This window comes from Hyla sarda, chromosome 10 (genome assembly GCF_029499605.1).
Source record: "Hyla sarda isolate aHylSar1 chromosome 10, aHylSar1.hap1, whole genome shotgun sequence".
NCBI lineage: Eukaryota > Metazoa > Chordata > Amphibia > Anura > Hylidae > Hyla > Hyla sarda.
Window position 1 is genome coordinate 16177999 of NC_079198.1, and position 17392 is coordinate 16195390.

At 39.1% G+C, this 17392-nt stretch overlaps 1 protein-coding gene across 2 annotated transcripts in view; it reads right to left on the reverse strand.

Annotated features, from left to right (window-relative positions):
* The window catches only part of CIC (capicua transcriptional repressor), a 142547-nt gene extending 127565 nt beyond the window's left edge, over window positions 1-14982 (reverse strand). Inside the window, exon 1 of one of the 2 annotated variants that reach the window (XM_056544604.1) lies at window positions 14674-14982. The gene's annotated coding sequence lies outside the window, so the exon portion shown is untranslated. Of the gene's footprint in view, window positions 1-14051; window positions 14185-14673 lie in introns of those variants that run through there. The other variant, XM_056544605.1, reaches the window with a different exon arrangement.
* Between the last annotated feature and the right edge of the window lie 2410 nt (window positions 14983-17392).

Here is a 17392-nt window from a genome sequence, read left to right on the forward strand (position 1 = left end):
CATTCACATTCCTCATGATTCCTTTACACTATTGCTCTCAATGGGGGAGATTTATCAAAACCTGTATAGAGGAAGAGTGGTGCAGTTGCCCATAGCAACCAATCAGATTGCTTCTTTCATTTTCCACAGGCCTCTTTAGAGGCCTGTGGAAAATGAAAGAAGCAATCTGATTGGTTGCTATGGGCAACTACACCACTCTTCCTCTGCCCAGGTTTTGATAAATCTCTGCAAATATTCACAATATCTAGGGCCATTCAACATTCACTCTGCACTATCCTAGTGATCCCATTCACACCTCATTCATATTCTCATCCAGCGAGCACTAGATGTGTGGATCCCACTAATACCACAATGACTTCCACCTTGCACAACACTAGTGATCCCATTCATAATTCATTCACTTCGCACTATACTAGTGATCCCATTCATAATTCATTCACTTCGCACTATACTAGTGATCACATCATTACCTCACTTATATTCACTTCCACTTCGCACTATACTAAGGATCCTCCTGCTCATATTCACATCTACTTTAGACTACACTGGTTACATCATTAACATCTCGTTTATATTTATTCAATTTGCACTACACTAGTGATCACAACAATACCTCTCTCATATTCCCCTTTACTCTGCACCACATTAATGTCCCCATTCTCAAAACTACTTGGCACTATACTTGTGATACCATTAATACCCTACCCAGTTACTTTTACTGTGCATAGCACTAGTGACCTCGATAATACTTTGCTAATGCTAACATTCATTTTGCACTATTCTAGTGATCAATTTCTCACGCAAATTCACATCCACTTTGCTAGCGATCCCACTAATATCCTGCTCATATTCACATCTACTGCGCAGTACACTGGTGATCCCATTAATACCTCACTCATATTCACATCTACTTTGCACTATACTATGGATCCCACTAATATCTCGCTCATACTCATATCTACTTGGCACTATACAAGTGATCATCCCATTATTATCCCGCGCATACTCACATCTTCTTTGCACTATACTAATGATCCCACTAATATCTCACTCATATTCATATCTACTGTGCACTATACTAGTGATCCTATCACTCCCTCACTCTATATTCTCAAACTTTTTTACACTATACTAGTGATCCCACTAATATCTCGCTCGTATTTGTATCTACTTTGCACTATACTAGTGATCATCCCATTATTATCCCATGCATACTCACATCTACTTTGCACTATAATAGTGATCCCATCACTACCTCACTCATACTCATCCTTTTTTTACACCATACTAGTGATCCCACTAATATCTCGCTCATATTCATATCTACTTTGCACTACACTAGTGATCCCACTAATATCTCACTCACATCTACTTTGCACTACACTAGTGATCCCACTAATATCTCGCTCATATTCATATCTACTTTGCACTACACTAGTGATCCCACTAATATCTCACTCACATCTACTTTGCACTACACTAGTGATCCCACTAATATCTCGCTCATATTCATATCTACTTTGCACTACACTAGTGATCCCACTAATATCTCGCTCACTCACATCTACTTTACACTACACTAGTGATCCCACTAATATCTCGCTCACTCACATCTACTTTACACTACACTAGTGATCCCACTAATATCTCACTCACATCTACTTTGCTCTATAATAGTGATCCTATCACTACCTCACTCAGTGTCTCATCCTTTTTTACACCATACTAGTGATCCCACTATTATCCCACTCATATTCACATCTACTTTGCACTACACTAGTGATCCCACTAATATCTCGCTCACTCACATCTACTTTGCACTACACTAGTGATCCCATCACTACCTCACTCAGTGTCTCATCTTTTCTTACACCATACTAGTGATCCCACTATTATCCCACTCATATTCACGTCTACTTTGCACTGTACTGGTGATCTAGCTCACACTTTTTCTTATACCTGTGACCCCCATTAATACAACGCCCATATTCACACCCACTTTGCACTGTGATAGTGACTGGCGTGCCCCGTGAGCACTTCTCTTGGCTCTGCTGTTGTAGACAACCCTCTGACCTTATAGCAGTGATACGCTGTCACACTAAATACGCTGTCACCCTAATGATTAACAGGTCTTTGTGTTCACCACATCCTCCCTTCACCGGGGATCATCACATCCTCTCCCTACATAATAATTCCCTGTGCGCAGATGTAGGCGAGCTGACCGTGTCCTTTAAGTGTATGCATGGAGACGGTGTAGTGGGTTCACCTGCATCCGTATGTCGCTATGTCCTTTAAGCGCGCACGCGAAGACCCGTGAAGTAGGTTCACCTGCAGGTCCTATGTGACTGTGTCCTTTAAGAGTGCGTGTGAAGATGGTATGGTAGGTTCACATGCAGTCCCATGTAAATCTGTGGATAATACATTGTAATATCGCCAAGAGTTGCGTCAAGCGGCCAACGACCAACTCGCCTCTGCTGCATATCCCCCTTTGCAACACAGGAAAGCCAGCAGTGCCTTTATACCCTGTATACGTGACCGCACTAGATCTCTGACGTAGGGAAGATGGAGCAATTACCCTGGAAATGATTATTTACGGTGAGCCGAGTTTTACAGCAGATACGCCAGGGTCGGGATTCAGAAGTTAACCCTTCGCATCCTGCACGGTTAATCACACGGCAGCAGCTCTGGCTTCCTGCAGGAGACAAAGGCCGTGTGTGTGTGTGTGTGTGTACTCGGTGCAGATTTATTTATCCTCCTCGCAGTCGGGTAATAATAACTCGGAGAATGTGAGATGGCCGAGTGGGCAACACCCACATTCTTTGCCACATGGCACAGCACGGCCGAGGTCCTGGATGTGGGCCGGCTCGCCCCCGTGGTATGTTACAACGACTCGGGATAGGGGTAAGATTGCGCCATCGACTGCGTCACCGTGTAAAACAAACAACAACTCAAAAAATATATATATATATAAAAATAAAAAACACAAGGAACTGACTTTATTTATACAAGGTGTAAGGAGCCCAGCTTTTCCACAACCCTGATGGGCTTTAAACTTAATTCTCCACAACTTCGAATCACTCCCTTCCATTATATAGTAGACTGTGCTCCAAACTGGTAGCCCACAGGCAATGTAGAGGGCCCCCCCCCTGCCTGTTGTACCTAACCCCCCCCCATTAAAAAAATAAATAAAAAAAAACGCGTTTTTCACATCAAAGCGTTACCCTTTAAGACCACGTATGCTCCTCACCAGCACGCCCCCTGTGGCTACATAGTGCTACACAGTAGGGAACATGGGTCCAACCTACTGCTTGTAGAATAAAAGGAAATCGTGACCCACATCGGGGCGATGCCAGCTGGATAAGAAGTGACGGCAGAAAGGGTTAAGAAATGGGATGCGTCATGCGCAATTCACGATATAAAATGTAGAGATTTATATAAATACATGTAGGTCCACTGCACAGCATATATAGTGGCCATTACACTATGGCCAGCGTTTCCCAACAAGGGTGCCCCCAGCTGTTGCAAAACTACAGCTCCCAGCATGCCCAGACAGCCGAACAGCTGGGGGCACCCTGGTTGGGAAACTCTGGACTAATATATTTACATACATACACACACCTCTATATAATATAATATATATATATATGATATACAGATATGATAGATATAGATATAATAGATCGATATAGATACAGATAAATAATGATAGATAGGAGATGTGTATATATATATATATATATATATATATATATATATATATATATATATCCAATAGGTATAGGTCACAGCAAAAAGTATGCAGACTCCCAATTTCAAAAAGGCTGTGGTCTTTATTTAGGTCATCAGCAATGCAACGTTTCGGCTATAGTGTAGCCTTTGTCAAGCACTGACACTATAGCCGAAACGTTGCACTGCTGATGACCTAAATAAAGACCACAGCCTTTTTGAAATTGGGAGTCTGCATACTTTTTGCTGTGACCTATACCTATTGGATGTTCTATATCTGGACTGGTTATCCGGATGGTCACGGGCATAAGAGCAGGGACTAGTGCTGTCTTCCTCCTTGGACATTATATATATATATATATATATATATATATATATATATATATATATATATATATCTGCTTTCACACTATAAAAATACCTCAGTTATAAACGCCCTTTATAAAAACCCTGGAAATCGGCCGTTCAAAAATCCCATTATAGTCTATGGGATTTTTCCAATAGCCGTTTTAACCCGTTATCACCCGTTATTAATAACAGTCGTTATTTTGTGACGGGCGATAGTGCATGCATTATTTTGTTCATTCGTCCGTCATAAAATAATGGGCGTTATTAATAACGGGTTAAAACGGCTATTGGAAGAATCCCATAGACTATAATGGGATTTTCGAACGGCCGATTTCCAGGGTTTTTATAAAGGGCGTTTAGAACGGAGGTATTTTTATATAGTGTGAACGCAGCCTTAGTTAGATAGATGTTGTGCCATCACATCTAATGTTCACATCCTATGAATATACATTGTGTGTTCTGTATACACAACTATGTGTGGAGCAATGTTGTGTCATAACATCATACACATATATATATATACACACTGCATCACATGTAATACACACATCCTGGCATATATACTGTGTCATACCTAATACATATCACATGTACACACCCGATACGGATGTAGTGCACAATTATACACACACCAGGTATATAACACGTATGTTCTATGTATAAACTACGCAATAGATGTGTCACAATACATCAGGTAATGCTAGTATTTGCTGTATACGTTATAGGCGGTATATACATAAGGGAGATTTATCTAAACCCGTCCAGAGGAAAAGTTGCCCAGTTGCCCATAGCAACCAATCAGATCGCTTCTTTCATTTTTTTAAAGGGCCTCTGAAAATGAAAGTAGTGATCCGATTGGTTGCTATGGGCAACTTTTCCTCTGTACAGGTTCTGATAAATCTCCCCCTATATTGCCTGTGAGATACATAATACGGTCAATATACACGACTTTCATAAGTCACATGTAATGTGCATGCCATAAATGTAATGCGCGCCGGGAGAAGGCACAAAATATGTACGTTATATGTACAGTGTAAAGAACATATATACAGACAATACGCTGTGTGTGATACAGACATCTTATGCATGTACTATGCAGTTTTGGACCTCCAGATATTGCAAAATTACAACTCCCAGCGCCTACGGCTGTCCGGGCATGCTGGGAGTGGTAGTTTTGCCACAGTTGGAGGCACCCTGGTTGGGAAACACTGATGTAATACGTATATAACATGTAATAATCATATTTAATGTAACATTTAATATTCACATCACAGGCTCCATGTCATTTTTTATATATATATATATATATATATATATATATATATGTGTGTGTGTGTGTGTGTGTGTGTGTGTGTGTTTTATTACAAAGACAGTATAGTTATGAAATAAGTGTGTATAATATAGGACATCATAGCTATGTAATAAGTGTATATAATATAGACATCACAGCTATGTAATAAGTGTGTATAATATAGGACATCATAGCTATGTAATAAGTGTGTATAATATAGACATCATAGCTATGTAATAAGTGTGTATATAATATAGACATCACAGCTATGTAATAAGTGTGCAGTATATGATATAGACATCATAGCTATGTAATAAGTGTGTATATAATATAGACATCACAGCTATGTAATAAGTGTGCAGTATATGATATAGACATCACAGCTATGTAATAAGTGTGTATATAATATAGACATCACAGCTATGTAATAAGTGTGTATAATATAGACATCATAGCTATGTAATAAGTGTGTATAATATAGACATCATAGCTATGTAATAAGTGTGCAGTATATAATATAGACATCATAGCTATGTAATAAGTGTGCAGTATATAATATAGACATCACAGCTATGTAATAAGTGTGCAGTATATAATATAGACATCATAGCTATGTAATAAGTGTGTATAATATAGACATCACAGCTATGTAATAAGTGTGTATAATATAGGACATCATAGCTATGTAATAAGTGTGTATAATATAGACATCACAGCTATGTAATAAGTGTGTATATAATATAGACATCACAGCTATGTAATAAGTGTGCAGTATATGATATAGACATCATAGCTATGTAATAAGTGTGTATAATATAGACATCACAGCTATGTAATAAGTGTGTATAATATAGACATCATAGCTATGTAATAAGTGTGTATAATATAGACATCATAGCTATGTAATAAGTGTGTATAATATAGACATCACAGCTATGTAATAAGTGTGCAGTATATAATATAGACATCATAGCTATGTAATAAGTGTGCAGTATATAATATAGACATCATAGCTATGTAATAAGTGTGTATAATATAGACATCACAGCTATGTAATAAGTGTGTATAATATAGACATCACAGCTATGTAATAAGTGTGTATAATATAGACATCACAGCTATGTAATAAGTGTGTATAATATAGACATCACAGCTATGTAATAAGTGTGTATAATATAGACATCATAGCTATGTAATAAGTGTGTATAATATAGACATCACAGCTATGTAATAAGTGTGTATAATATAGGACATCATAGCTATGTAATAAGTGTGTATAATATAGACATCACAGCTATGTAATAAGTGTGTATAATATAGACATCACAGCTATGTAATAAGTGTGTATAATATAGACATCACAGCTATGTAATAAGTGTGTATAATATAGACATCATAGCTATGTAATAAGTGTGTATAATATAGACATCATAGCTATGTAATAAGTGTGTATGATATAGACATCATAGCTATGTAATAAGTGTGCAGTATATAATATAGACATCATAGCTATGTAATAAGTGTGCAGTATATAATATAGACATCATAGCTATGTAATAAGTGTGCAGTATATAATATAGACATCATAGCTATGTAATAAGTGTGCAGTATATAATATAGACATCATAGCTATGTAATAAGTGTGTATAATATAGACATCACAGCTATGTAATAATGTGCAGTATATAATATAGACATCATAGCTATGTAATAATGTGCAGTATATAATATAGACATCATAACTATGTAATAAGTGTGAAGTATATAATATAGACATTACAGCCATGTAGTATACATAGTATATGGTGGATGATGTATAGTGTGTAGTATATATAGTGGATGATGTATAGTGTGTAGTATATATAGTGGATGATGTATAGTGTGTAGTATACGGTGGATGATGTATAGTGTGTAGTATACGGTGGATGATGTATAGTGTGTAGTATACGGTGGATGATGTATAGTGTGTAGTATACGGTGGATGATGTATAGTGTGTAGTATACGGTGGATGATGTATAGTGTGTAGTATACGGTGGATGATGTATAGTGTGTAGTATACGGTGGATGATGTATAGTGTGTAGTATACGGTGGATGATGTATAGTGTGTAGTATACGGTGGATGATGTATAGTGTGTAGTATACGGTGGATGATGTATAGTGTGTAGTATACGGTGGATGATGTATAGTGTGTAGTATACGGTGGATGATGTATAGTGTGTAGTATACGGTGGATGATGTATAGTGTGTAGTATACGGTGGATGATGTATAGTGTGTAGTATACGGTGGATGATGTATAGTGTGTAGTATACGGTGGATGATGTATAGTGTGTAGTATACGGTGGATGATGTATAGTGTGTAGTATACGGTGGATGATGTATAGTGTGTAGTATATATAGTGGATGATGTATAGTGTGTAGTATACGGTGGATGATGTATAGTGTGTAGTATACGGTGGATGATGTATAGTGTGTAGTATACGGTGGATGATGTATAGTGTGTAGTATACGGTGGATGATGTATAGTGTGTAGTATACGGTGGATGATGTATAGTGTGTAGTATACGGTGGATGATGTATAGTGTGTAGTATACGGTGGATGATGTATAGTGTGTAGTATATATAGTGGATGATGTATAGTGTGTAGTATATATAGTGGATGATGTATAGTGTGTAGTATATATAGTGGATGATGTATAGTGTGTAGTATATATAGTGGATGATGTATAGTGTGTAGTATACGGTGGATGATGTATAGTGTGTAGTATACGGTGGATGATGTATAGTGTGTAGTATACGGTGGATGATGTATAGTGTGTAGTATACGGTGGATGATGTATAGTGTGTAGTATATATAGTGGATGATGTATAGTGTGTAGTATACGGTGGATGATGTATAGTGTGCAGTATACGGTGGATGATGTATAGTGTGCAGTATATGGTGGATGATGTATAGTGAGTAGTATATGGTGGATGATGTATAGTGAGTAGTATATGGTGGATGATGTATAGTGAGTAGTATATGGTGGATGATGTATAGTGTGTAGTATGTATTGTGAGTAGTATATATAGTGGTGATGTATAGTGTGTAGTATACATAGTACAGTACATGGTGGATGATGTATAGTGTGTAGTATACATAGTACAGTACATGGTGGATGATGTATAGTGTGTAGTATATGGTGGATGATGTATAGTGTGTAGTATATGGTGGATGATGTATAGTGGATGATGTATAGTGTGTAGTATATGGTGGATGATGTATAGTGTGTAGTATGTATTGTGAGTAGTATATATAGTGGTGATGTATAGTGTGTAGTATACATAGTACAGTACATGGTGGATGATGTATAGTGTGTAGTATATGGTGGATGATGTATAGTGTGTAGTATATGGTGGATGATGTATAGTGTGTAGTATATGGTGGATGATGTATAGTGTGTAGTATATGGTGGATGATGTATAGTGTGTAGTATATGGTGGATGATGTATAGTGTGTAGTATATGGTGGATGATGTATAGTGTGTAGTATATGGTGGATGATGTATAGTGTGTAGTATATATAGTGGATGATGTATAGTGTGTAGTATACATAGTACAGTACATGGTGGATTATGTATAGTGTGTAGTATACGTAGTATATATAGTGGATGATGTATAGTGTGTAGTATATAGTGGATGATGTATAGTGTGTAGTATATATAGTGGATGATGTATAGTGTGTAGTATATGGTGGATGATGTATAGTGTGTAGTATATGGTGGATGATGTATAGTGTGTAGTATATATAGTGGATGATGTATAGTGTGTAGTATATGGTGGATGATGTATAGTGTGTAGTATATGGTGGATGATGTATAGTGTGTAGTATATATAGTGGATGATGTATAGTGTGTAGTATACATAGTACAGTACATGGTGGATTATGTATAGTGTGTAGTATACGTAGTATATATAGTGGATGATGTATAGTGTGTAGTATATAGTGGATGATGTATAGTGTGTAGTATATATAGTGGATGATGTATAGTGTGTAGTATATGGTGGATGATGTATAGTGTGTAGTATATGGTGGATGATGTATAGTGTGTAGTATATATAGTGGATGATGTATAGTGTGTAGTATACATAGTACAGTACATGGTGGATTATGTATAGTGTGTAGTATACGTAGTATATATAGTGGATGATGTATAGTGTGTAGTATATGGTGGATGATGTATAGTGTGTAGTATATATATAGTGGATGATGTACAGTGTGTAGTATATATAGTGGATTATGTATAGTGTGTTGTATACGTAGTATATATAGTGGATGATGTATAGTGTGTAGTATATATAGTGGATGATGTACAGTGTGTAGTATACGTAGTATATATAGTGGATGATGTATAGTGTGTAGTATATATAGTGGATGATGTATAGTGTGTAGTATATATAGTACAGTACATGGTGGATTATGTATAGTGTGTAGTATACGTAGTGTATATATAGTGGATGATGTATAGTGTGTAGTATATATAGTGGATGATGTATAGTGTGTAGTATATATAGTGGATGATGTATAGTGTGTAATATATATATAGTGGATGATGTACAGTGTGTAGTATATATAGTGGATTTTGTATAGTGTGTAGTATATATAGCGGATGATGTATAGTGTGTAGTATATATAGTGGATGATGTACAGTGTGTAGTATACGTAGTATATATAGTGGATGATGTATAGTGTGTAGTATATATAGTGGATGATGTATAGTGTGTAGTATATATAGTACAGTACATGGTGGATTATGTAGTGTGTAGTATACGTAGTATATATAGTGGATGATGTATAGTGTGTAGTATATATAGTGGATGATGTATAGTGTGTAGTATATATAGTGGATGATGTATAGTGTGTAGTATATGGTGGATGATGTATAGTGTGTAGTATACATAGTACAGTACATGGTGGATTATGTATAGTGTGTAGTATACGTAGTATATATAGTGGATGATGTATAGTGTGTAGTATATGGTGGATTATGTATAGTGTGTAGTATATATAGTGGATGATGTATAGTGTGTAGTATATATATAGTGGATGATGTACAGTGTGTAGTATATATAGTGGATTATGTATAGTGTGTTGTATACGTAGTATATATAGTGGATGATGTATAGTGTGTAGTATATATAGTGGATGATGTATAGTGTGTAGTATATATAGTGGATGATGTACAGTGTGTAGTATACGTAGTATATATAGTGGATGATGTATAGTGTGTAGTATATATAGTGGATGATGTATAGTGTGTAGTATATATAGTACAGTACATGGTGGATGATGTATAGTGTGTAGTATATATAGTGGACTATGTATAGTGTTTAGTATACGTAGTATATATAGTGGATGATGTATAGTGTGTAGTATACATAGTACAGTACATGGTGGATGATGAATAGTGTGTAGTATACGGTGGATGATGTATAGTGTGTAGTATACGGTGGATGATGTAGTGTGTAGTATACGTAGTATATATAGTGGATGATGAATAGTGTGTAGTATATATAGTGGATGATGAATAGTGTGTAGTATACGGTGGATGATGTTGTGTGTAGTATATATAGTGGATTATGTATAGTGTGTTGTATATATAGTGGATGATGTATAGTGTGTAGTATATATTGTGGATGATGTATAGTGTGTAGTATATATAGTGGATGATGTACAGTGTGTAGTATACGTAGTATATATAGTGGACTATGTATAGTGTTTAGTATACGTAGTATATATAGTGGATGATGTATAGTGTGTAGTATATATAGTGGATGATGTATAGTGTGTAGTATATATAGTGGATGATGTATAGTGTGTAGTATATGGTGGATGATGTATAGTGTGTAGTATACATAGTACAGTACATGGTGGATTATGTATAGTGTGTAGTATACGTAGTATATATAGTGGATGATGTATAGTGTGTAGTATATGGTGGATTATGTATAGTGTGTAGTATATATAGTGGATGATGTATAGTGTGTAGTATATATATAGTGGATGATGTACAGTGTGTAGTATATATAGTGGATTATGTATAGTGTGTTGTATACGTAGTATATATAGTGGATGATGTATAGTGTGTAGTATATATAGTGGATGATGTATAGTGTGTAGTATATATAGTGGATGATGTACAGTGTGTAGTATACGTAGTATATATAGTGGATGATGTATAGTGTGTAGTATATATAGTGGATGATGTATAGTGTGTAGTATATATAGTACAGTACATGGTGGATGATGTATAGTGTGTAGTATATATAGTGGACTATGTATAGTGTTTAGTATACGTAGTATATATAGTGGATGATGTATAGTGTGTAGTATACATAGTACAGTACATGGTGGATGATGAATAGTGTGTAGTATACGGTGGATGATGTATAGTGTGTAGTATACGGTGGATGATGTAGTGTGTAGTATACGTAGTATATATAGTGGATGATGAATAGTGTGTAGTATATATAGTGGATGATGAATAGTGTGTAGTATACGGTGGATGATGTAGTGTGTAGTATATATAGTGGATTATGTATAGTGTGTTGTATATATAGTGGATGATGTATAGTGTGTAGTATATATTGTGGATGATGTATAGTGTGTAGTATATATAGTGGATGATGTACAGTGTGTAGTATACGTAGTATATATAGTGGACTATGTATAGTGTTTAGTATACGTAGTATATATAGTGGATGATGTATAGTGTGTAGTATACATAGTACAGTACATGGTGGATGATGAATAGTGTGTAGTATACGGTGGATGATGTATAGTGTGTAGTATACGTAGTATATATAGTGGATGATGAATAGTGTGTAGTATACGGTGGATGATGTACAGTGTGTAGTATACGGTGGATGATGTATAGTGTGTAGTATACGGTGGATGATGTATAGTGTGTAGTATACGGTGGATGATGTACAGTGTGTAGTATACGGTGGATGATGTATAGTGTGTAGTATACATAGTACAGTACATGGTGGATGATGTATAGTATGTAGTATATATAGTGGATGATGTATAGTGTGTAGTATACGTAGTATATATAGTGGACTATGTATAGTGTTTAGTATACGTAGTATATATAGTGGATGATGTATAGTGTGTAGTATATGGTGGATGATGTATAGTGTGTAGTATACGTAGTATATATAGTGGACTATGTATAGTGTTTAGTATACGTAGTATATATAGTGGATGATGTATAGTGTGTAGTATACATAGTACAGTACATGGTGGATGATGTATAGTGAGTAGTATATATAGTGGTGATGTATAGTGTGTAGTATATATGGTGGATGATGAATAGTGTGTAGTATACGGTGGATGATGTAGTGTGTAGTATATATAGTACAGTACATGGTGGATGATGAATAGTGTGTAGTATACGGTGGATGATGTAGTGTGTAGTATACATAGTACAGTACATGGTGGATGATGAATAGTGTGTAGTATACGTAGTATATATAGTGGACTATGTATAGTGTTTAGTATACGTAGTATATAGTGGATGATGTATAGTGTGTAGTATATAGTGGATGATGTATAGTGTGTAGTATATATAGTGGATGATGTATAGTGTGTAGTATATAGTGGATGATGTATAGTGTGTAGTATATATAGTGGATGATGTATAGTGTGTAGTATATAGTGGATGATGTATAGTGTGTATTATACATAGTACAGTACATAGTGGATGATGTATAGTGTGTAGTATACGGTGGATGATGTATAGTGTGTAGTATACGGTGGATGATGTAGTGTGTAGTATATATAGTGGATGATGTAGTGTGTAGTATATAGTGGATGATGTATAGTGTGTATTATACATAGTACAGTACATAGTGGATGATGTATAGTGTGTAGTATACGTAGTATATATAGTGGACTATGTATAGTGTTTAGTATACGTAGTATATATAGTGGATGATGTATAGTGTGTATTATACATAGTACAGTACATAGTGGATGATGTATAGTGTGTAGTATACGTAGTATATATAGTGGACTATGTATAGTGTTTAGTATACGTAGTATATATAGTGGATGATGTACAGTGTGTAGTATACGGTGGATGATGTAGTGTGTAGTATACGGTGGATGATGTATAGTGTGTAGTATATATAGTGGATGATGTATAGTGTGTAGTATACGGTGGATGATGTAGTGTGTAGTATACGGTGGATGATGTATAGTGTGTAGTATACATAGTACAGTACATGGTGGATGATGAATAGTGTGTAGTATACATAGTACAGTACATGGTGGATGATGAATAGTGTGTGACATCCCCTAACCATGTATTACGTATACGATCATTTGCCCTGTAAGTTTCCGTCATGGAGCCCTGTGCTATGTATGTGTCATAAACATCAAAGGGAGGACTACAAGTCCCTGCACACCCTGCCTATCCCCCCATCCCAGATGACTGCTGATGGCCGGTACAAGGGGACAGACAGGAGGGGTGAGGAGGACACAGACAGAGGCTGCAGCAGCTGCTGGGACATTGCACACACAATAGGAGGCTGAAGCGGTGACTACACACGGGGGAGAGCACACAGTGCCGGGCATCCCGTGCACACGTCCAGGCGGGGAGGCGAAGCTTTAGGTGACCGGAGGGGAGCCGCGGACACTCACCTGGCCCTCACTCACGGACATCCACACACTGCTGCCTGGCCCCCTTACTCCAGGAGACAAAATGGTGAATGAAGCAGGAACAGCTGGAGAGGGCGACCAATCACAGCCCACAACTAGCGCAGTGACAGAGTCCTCATCCAATAAGAAGCGAGCGGGGGCGGATCCTGATGATGAGCGGGCGGAAAAAAAGCTTGAGCAACACATACAGTAGCCAATCACAGGCAGCTAACGGTGAAAAAGTAGGCGGCGGCACACTAATAACAGGTGACAGGCTGGTACAGTAGCCAATAGGAAGAGAGGCGGGGCGTGGTCACAGCCCACCAACCACACTGCGAGATGAAGTGCCTTGTTTATCAAGAGCCCCGAGTCTGCCACAGGGCCTGCCGGGAGTTGTAGTTCGACATGGAAAAGGTTCGCCCAGACAGGAAGCGTAAACTACACGATAGAGAACTACAACTACCAGCAAGTACAGCGCGAAGTAGCTTGGGTGAAACAGGGGGTGGAAGAGCTGCAGAAATCCCTCTGGCTGGTTGAGAAATGGCCATCGGAGTTTGGAAGTGAGTCCAGCTATGACACAGAGAACCGGAGCAGGTGCTGAGAGCGGCTTTATAAAGTGACTCACCCCTCTTTCCCCTCTCCCGGCTCTTCATCAGAAACCGGCAGCGCCAAAGCCGTCTCTTCCCACACAGCAACAGCAAGAGCCCGTCAGGGTCGACCAATCGCCGCCCGGCTCGTCGGTGACGTCACCGTGAGGAAGGCGGAGACGCATTCAGGGAAGGAGGGGGGACCCACTCACCGCCCGAGCCGGCCACGCCCCCCTCCCTATATCGGCGCGTGCCGGGGTATGGTTGCTAAGCTGATGTCACCGTAGCCGTGGCTGATTGGCCGGCGGGGGCTGAAGCGGCAGCCAATGGCGAGGGGCAGAGGTGACGTCTGGAAGCGTGTTGCCATCAAACTGGAAGGTGTGGGCGTGGCCCGCTCGATGATAAGGGAACTTGTTACACTCAAAGGGGCGTGGCGCGCTCAGCCAATCGGCGAGCACCTAGTGAACTGTTAGCCAATGGCGGCGGGAGGGGCGGTAACTTTGTAGCATTCAGGAGTTCTTTAACCCTTTCATGGTGAATATAGTTGATCGTGCAGTCAGGCCTCACTAGCTGTTGGAAAACTACAACTCCTAGCATGCCCGGACATGCCTCTGTATTCCTCATTTATACTTCTGCTTTCCTTAGAACTTTATAGTTGGCTTTTCCTCAGTTGTTCCTCCTGGAAAAAAAACAGATAAGTCCCCGGACAGCCAGTGTTTTTTTTTTTTTTGTTTTTTTTTTATAATTTAAGGGAACGTTCACACATACGCAGATTTGATGCACAGGATTTTCTGCTGCAGATTTCAATGTAAACTAAATGACTGAGCACAGCTTCTAATCTGCAGTTACAAATCCTGCGCAGGATCCTGTAGACGTGAACGTACCCTAACACACGGTGCATTTTTCCACGATTTTGCCATGATTTTGGTAAAATCACCCAAAAAATGTTCAAAGACGGTGTGCACACAGCCTAAGGCAGTGTTTCCTAACCAGGGTGCCTCCAGCTGTTGCCGTTGGCGGTCCGGGCACACTGGGAGTTGTAGTTTTGCTACAGTTGGAGGCGCCCCAGTTGGGAAACACTGCTGTAAAGGAACATAACAAGTGCCCAATGTGCCTGCAGTGCCTCCGCAGGGTAAATGAAGAATTACATGATGCTTATTACAACCAGTGGGTTGTATATGTTACTGCTGCTCCATTCTAATGGGAGACTGCCCCCCCCCCCCCCCCAGCTACTTATCAGAGCATGCTAGAAGTTGTAGCTTTGCAACAGCTGGAGGCACCCTGGTTGGGAAACACTGGCCTAAGGCTGTGTTCACATTACAAAATATTCCAACCATTGATCCAGAGGGCCTCCGTCACCGACTGAATCCGAAACGCTCGGCCATTGCTGTCCCCATAGCCAGCAATGTATTCTGCCGAATGGCTTACCGGGATCATTCTTTCGGAGGAGGAATTTCAGCCGAAATCCCATAGCGTGCACTATGCAGCTAAATCGCAGGAATGGAACTCTGAGGGGGATTTCCAAACAGAATTACGCTCGGAAATTCTGTAGTGTGAACCCAGCCTTAGGGTTATGTCCACAATGAGGAATTTTCTTGCTGAATTTTAACATAAATGTGGCCTGATCCCCTTTTCAAATAGCGCATAGGTCACTAGGTGACTCCGTTTGGCCATAGATATCAATGGGGTCCGCTGCTCCCGATAACAATATATATGGATACAACTAATGTAGTGTGAACCTACCCTTATACCTGCAGCAGTTCCTCCTCCTAAGTTCTGTTACGGAACATTCCGAGGTGTGGACTGCGCAGCGCAACTTCGAATGAAATTAAAGGGGTACTCCAGCCAAAGACTGGAGCTGGCCGGAATACCGCTTTAATAGGAGGCTGCTGCGAGCGGAATTAATGCTCATTCTTTGCGCGGAAGTCCGCGAACACTGCATAGCCGTCAATGGTAACGGCGCAGTGCGGAGATTCCGTTCATAATCCGTAGTCTGAACATACCCTTAAAGGCGTTATCCAGGATTAGAAAAACAGAACTGATTTCTTTTAAAAACAGTGCCACCCTGTCCTTAGGTTGTGTGTAGTATTGCAGCTCCGTTCTATTGAAATGAATGGAGCAAAGTTGTAATACCTGGCACAACCTGAGGACCGTTGTGGTGCTGTTTTGGGGGAAAAAATTGACTCTGTTTTTCTATTCTTTTAACACCAAATGTGCATCAGATAATGTACGTGTGGATGTACCCTCACACAGTGTTTCACATGCAAAAAAAAACTTTTTAGCATTTTGTAATGTGTTTTCATGAGTACTCAAACACAAAGTGAACTTACAGGGGCACGGACACAGTGTGAACCTACCTTTAAAGGCGTATATTTAAAGGGGTACTCGACCCCGCCGCCCCCTCTAGACATCTTATCCCCTATCCAAAGGATAGGGGATAAGATGTCTGATCTCGGGGGCCCCACCGCTGGGGCACCCCGTGATGTCCCTGCTGCACCCGGCGTTCGTTTAGAGCGTTGGGTGCAGCGCCGGAGGCTCGTGACGTCACGACCCTCCTCCCCTCATTGCCAGTCATCCGGCACGGAGCAAAGTTCGCTCTGTGCACCGTATGTCTGGTGTGCCGCAGCCGAGATCACAGGGATCCCCAGTGGCGGGACCCCGGTGATAAGACATCTTATCCCCTATCCTTTGGGGATAAGATGTCTGGGGGGGGGGGGAGTACCCCTTTAAATATACCCCTTTAAAGGTAGGTTCACA